The sequence below is a fragment of the Lolium perenne genome, chromosome 5 (assembly GCF_019359855.2).
Source record: "Lolium perenne isolate Kyuss_39 chromosome 5, Kyuss_2.0, whole genome shotgun sequence".
NCBI lineage: Eukaryota > Viridiplantae > Streptophyta > Magnoliopsida > Poales > Poaceae > Lolium > Lolium perenne.
Window position 1 is genome coordinate 99,971,343 of NC_067248.2, and position 6,000 is coordinate 99,977,342.

A 6,000-nucleotide genomic window follows, 5' to 3' on the forward strand; every position below is an offset into this window, starting at 1 on the left:
AAAATCTTGAAGTCAAGTTGAGATAGCATAGTATAACGGCGCGACAAAGCATCAGCAATAACATTATCTTTACCCTTTTTGTGTTTGATAACATAAGGAAAAGACTCAATAAACTCAACCCACTTTGCATGGCGGCGATTCAACTTAGCTTGACTACGAATATGCTTCAAAGATTCATGATCAGAATGTATAACAAATTCTTTAGGCCATAAATAATGTTGCCAAGTTTGTAATGTCCGAACCAGCGCATATAATTCTTTATCATAAGTAGAATAATTCAGACTAGGCCCACTCAATTTCTCACTAAAATAAGCAACAGGTTTGCCCTCTTGTAATAACACACCTCCTAAACCAATTCCACTAGCATCACATTCAAGCTCAAAAGTCTTATTGAAATCAGGAAGTTGGAGTAATGGAGCATGTGTTAACTTATCTTTCAGTATCATGAAGGCGTCTTGTTGTGCATCACCCCACACAAAGGGCACATCCTTCTTTGTAAGCTCATTCAGCGGCGCAGCAATGGATCCAAAATCTTTCACAAAGCGCCTATAGAAACCAGCGAGGCCAAGAAAACTCCTCACTTGTGTGACCATCTTTGGCTGCGGCCAATTCTCAATTGCCTCAATCTTGGCTGGATCAACTTCAATTCCCTGCGCAGTAACAACATAGCCAAGAAACGCAACTCGATTGGTGCAAAAGGTGCACTTCTCAAGGTTACCATACAAACGTGCATCACGTAAAGCATTGAAAATAGCACGTAAATGATCCAAATGTTCCTCCAAAGATTTGCTATAAATCAGAATATCATCAAAGTATACCACCACAAAACGTCCAATAAAAGCACGTAAAACTTCGTTCATCAGTCTCATGAAAGTACTAGGTGCATTAGTTAAACCAAAAGGCATTACTAACCACTCATATAAGCCGAACTTAGTTTTAAACGCTGTTTTCCATTCATCTCCTAATTGCATACGAATCTGGTGGTAACCACTACGCAAATCAACTTTAGAGAACATAATAGAACCACTCAATTCATCAAGCATATCATCTAAACGAGGTATAGGATGACGGTAACGAATGGTAATATTATTAATAGATCTACAATCAGTACACAGGCGTGAAGAACCATCCTTCTTAGGTACCAAGATAATAGGAACAGCACATGGGCTAAGAGACTCACGAATGTAACCTTTATCTTGGAGAACCTGAATTTGTCGCTGAATCTCTTTGGTCTCTTCAGGATTGGTACGATATGGCGCACGGTTGGGCAGCGAAGCACCTGGAATCAAGTCAATCTGGTGTTCTATCCCACGGATAGGTGGTAGTCCAGGTGGTACATCTTGTGGGAACACATCAATGAACTCCTGCAAAAGGTTAGCAACCGCAGGTGGCAAAGAAGGAGGCATATCCTCAAATGAAAACAGAACTTCTTTGCAAATAATAGCATAGCATTGAGTAGTGTGCACATCAAGTTCAGCAATATCAGATTTGCTAGCAAGCAAACAAGGATTTTTCAAACGAATTTCAGTAGCATGGTTTGAATCAGATTTAGTATTAGTCTTATGTGGCACAAAATCTGCAGCAACAATCTGATTCTCACTCTTAAGTTTCTCCTCGTTTTTTACTCTACTAGCTCTAGCAAGATCATCTTTTAGTATTTGTTCAGGAGTCATAGGTTTGAGACCAATTTTCTTTCCATCATGCATAAGAGAATACTGATTAGTTTTACCATTATGAACAGATTCTCTATCAAATTGCCAAGGTCTACCAAGTAACAAAGAACAAGCTTGCATAGGTACAACATCACAATCCACAAAATCAGAATATGTACCAATAGTAAAATGCACACGTGTAGTTCTTGTTACCTTGAGCTTCCGAGAGCTCTCAAACCATTGAATGTAATATGGATGTGTGCGCTGTCTTGTAGGAAGAGAAAGCTTCTCCACCATGTCAACGCTAGCCAGATTATTGCAGCTCCCTCCATCAATGATGACCTTATAGCTCGCTCTTTGACAACGCCTCTTGTTTGGAACAGATTGTGGCGTTGATCATGCTCAGCTTTGCTCAATTGCACGCTCAACACACATTGTGCAACTAAGCTCCTGTACTGATCAGCAGTGTCAGCGTCCATTACCTCCATCTCTCTCTCAGAATCAGAATTAGCACCATCACGTGCAGCAATAAGGGCCAATGTATCTTCATCAAAGTCACTTGCAGAATCATATTCGCCATCTTCACGCACCAACATCACACGCTTGGTTCTGCATTCTCTCTCTATGTGTCCAAAACCCAAGCATTTGCGACATTGTATGTCGCGCGTCTTCCCCGTGGAGGCCATCGAAGATGAACTCCGAGGAGGACCAGCAGATGGTGGTGAAGTAGCAGCCGGTGGTGCTCGTGATGCAGGCGCGGTGTACTTGGAGGTAGAAGGTGCTGGTGTAGCCCCACGAGGTTGTGGTGCTGATTGTCGCGTAGTCCATGATGATGTACGACCTGCAGAAACATTAGCTTTTCTCCATGGTGGTTGACGATCCTGCACTTCACGTTCAGCTTTGCAAGCAAGATGAAACAAGCGAGTAATAGTGTTGTACTCCTTATAATCTAAAATATGCTGAATCTCTTTATTCAAACCACCAAAGAAACGTGCAAGCATAGCCTCATTATCCTCTACAATACCACAGCGAATCATGCCAGTTTGCAATTCTTGATAATAGTCTTCTACAGAATTTTTTCCTTGTTCTAAGCGAGACAATTTTTTAAGCAAATCACGCTGATAATGTGGAGGAACAAAACGAGTACGCATAGCAAGTTTTAAACCAACCCAGGTAGTAGGAATATTAGCATGATGTACTCTACAATGTTCAGACCACCAAATAGATGCAAAATCTGTGAACTCACAAGTGGCAGCACTAATACGCAAATGATCAGGATATCGTAAACATGCAAAGCGCTGTTCTACTTCTAATTCTCAAGTAAGATATGCATCAGGATTATATCTACCCTCAAATGGCGGAATATTCAATTTAAGTTTAGCAACATGATCATCATCATTACGTACCGGGCGTGGAGGTGGGCGAGCGTTGCGGTTCAGTTGTCGTGGACGACCAGGTGCAGGTTGTTGGACCTCCTCGTCATCCAGCACGTTCTCATCTACTTGCTCATCCTCGTTCCCTCCATAGTCCTCGTATCCTTCATCAGAAGGCGCGTCATGTGCGGCTGCTGCAGCAGGAGCGGTACCCGCTGGAACGTCCGCACGAGGAACGCGGCGTGCGCGGCGTTGCACGTTGGCGCGAGGCGGCGGTAATCGAGTCAACAACTCCTGGAACTTGGCGTCGAGCTTGGAGTTGAAGGCTGCCTCGAGGCCATCGATCTTGTCCAGCGCGTCGGTGAGTTTGGCGTCAACATCACCGAGGCGCCCATCCACGTCGGTTGCATGCCCGCCCAAAAGGTGGAGGAAGTGAGCATGCATCTCTGCATTCGTCATCTTATCCGGGTCAACGTTCGCCGACTCTGTGCCTGTCATGGTTAGTATAGAAAAAGCACAAATGTATATGCCTACAAACTACGGAATATGGTGGTTTACGTGCAATTCGTCAAGCAAAATACAAAGCTCTTACAAGTCCTTACCAAACAGGAGGAAGGCGATGTAACAACCAACAAGGATCGGCGTCTCCAAAGATTGCCAAAGCGATTACCAAGTGTCGACACAGTGCACGTGGAGACAATATGTAGAGCTGTAGGAAGGCTAATATGGTAGCAAAACAGCAATTGTCAAAACAGCAATGCAGTATTGAAAGTATGCTCAACGACGGTACTGTGCTGGTCCTAGGCTAGACCGTACTAGAGACGCGAGCCTAGAACACAAACGAGGTCACGGCGCGGCACACAAGCAACGAGCAGCGATGAAATATGGTGGCGGTTGGCTCCCACAAGCACAAAGGAATAGCTCAAAAGCAAGATATAAGTGAAGAACACAGGAATTTTCGGGTAGTAAACTTAAAGGTCAAAAATCTCAACCTTCCCGACGTTTTTTGGCAATTCTGAGAGCTCGGAAAAGCGCACAAGGGCGAAGCGGTTGTGGCTGGATAGAACTTTTTCTCCCGATCGTTTTGAGTGGTCAAACGTCGAAAACGGAGTTCGTATGCAAAAGTTATGGCCGGTCAAAGTTTGCTGTCCAAAACAGCCTAATTCGGACTAAAAACGTCCTGACTAGTGGAAATCGTGGTCAACCCGACTAGGATGCGGATTTGACTTTTTTTTTTTTTTTGCAAATTTTGTTTTTCTTTTTTGCAACTTTTTTTTTTTGCAACTTTTTTTTTTCTACTCACCAACGGAAGGCGGAAGTATATGACAGGTGTATATGGCAGTGACGAAAGTATATGGCAGATGTATATGATTGTGGCGGAAACGATCTGGTGGGTGTATATGGCAGCGGCGGAAGTATATGGTGGTGATGATCTGCGAGCGATGCGAGTATGCGGCGGCGGTGTAACTACTATGACCAGAACTCGAAACTCTAAAGGAACTAGACGCTAAGACCAGCAACTCGACACGAAGATGCAGACACAAATTCAATTATGCAAAACGAAAACGACAATGCAAGGCGTGGCAGGGTTTTTATGAGACGATGATCTAAAAACCCTAACAATATTTTTGGCTTTTTCTTGGTTTATAGGTATGATGGCAGATGCAATCTACACTACGAAAACTGTAAAATCTCACCGAGCAACCTGAAATCTGATACCACTTGATAGGGCAAAGGTGGCCGATCTTTCGATGAGACGTGGATAAAACGATTTGTTGGTGGAGTTCGTGCTTGACGATCCGACTACACGTGCAAAGCTCGTGCGCCAATGCAATCGCTAGGACAATCTCCGGGAGTTACTGATCTTGCGGATGCACGATCAGCCTGACCAGCGAGGGTCTTAATTCCTACCTGAAATCGAGAACAAGTAAGAACTAATATTGCAATCAGAATATTGCGGATATAGATGAAAGCTTTATTGAGTAAGGTGGGATTCCGAATAGTAGGTCTTGTTCTGGGCGTTGGCCTCAAAAGAAGTACACGAGAGTTGCAGCAATGGCTAACTTTTTGTCTAATCAAAATCCGAGTCTAAACGTGACGGCTATGGAGGTATTTAAAGGAGGAAAAGGAGGGGTTTCGACCAGCCATACGTATGGTGGTCGAACCAAACCCTAGAAGGCCTTTCCCCCTTCAATACGGACTCTAAAAAGTGGCTGACTTAATTCCTGCGAAAATGACATGGGCCTGGCCCAAAACTAAAGGTGACGCAGCACCATATTATGCTATGGACGAAATTATGAAGTGGAGAACTCTATATTTCGTCCATGTCTTCATCTCTTCTTATGGTGGCTTCAAAGTTCTGAAATCTCCACTTGTGGCGTCATCTTCAGTCCTCAAGTGCTTGCTGCCATCTCCTCCATGCGTGATCATGCTCCAATGCTTGTCCTCCTCATCCATGCTAGGTCCATCATTCCTAAGAGTAACAAACATATCTGATTTAGGCAGCATCATATTCTCATGTATATGAGGAATAGTTCCAAGAAACGAAAGTACCTGATAGTTAAGTTGTTTGGCACGAGCTCGAGTGATTGGTCCTTGTATTTGTGTGGCTGTAGGTACAGCGGTTGTATCAATAGATGGGATGTCCTCATCAGAGGAGGTCTTCCACGACCAACCATAGCATTGGGTTGGCGTTGGAGGTGAACACTAGCTTCACTTGGCTCATGTTGAGGATGTTGTTGCGGATCTTGACGAGGTTGTTGACGTTGTCCAATGTTGGCTCTCTCATCTTGATCATGTTGAGGTTGTCCTCGGCCCCTTTGGTCATGGCGAGGATGATTCCGGAGATCACGCCTTGGTGGATCTTGATGACCTTGGTCTTGAGCATCCACATGGGCTTGACGATGAGGTGCCGGGTCCATGTTGTGGAGGACGTTGTCTTGGGGTTGATCGTCATGCCCATGGTGGGCATGGCG

General features: G+C 44.3%; 1 pseudogene; it reads right to left on the reverse strand.

Moving 5' to 3' along the window:
- Positions 1–3,523, reverse strand: part of LOC139831550 (uncharacterized) — an 84,124-nt pseudogene extending 80,601 nt beyond the window's left edge.
- Positions 3,524–6,000: the final 2,477 nt, after the last annotated feature.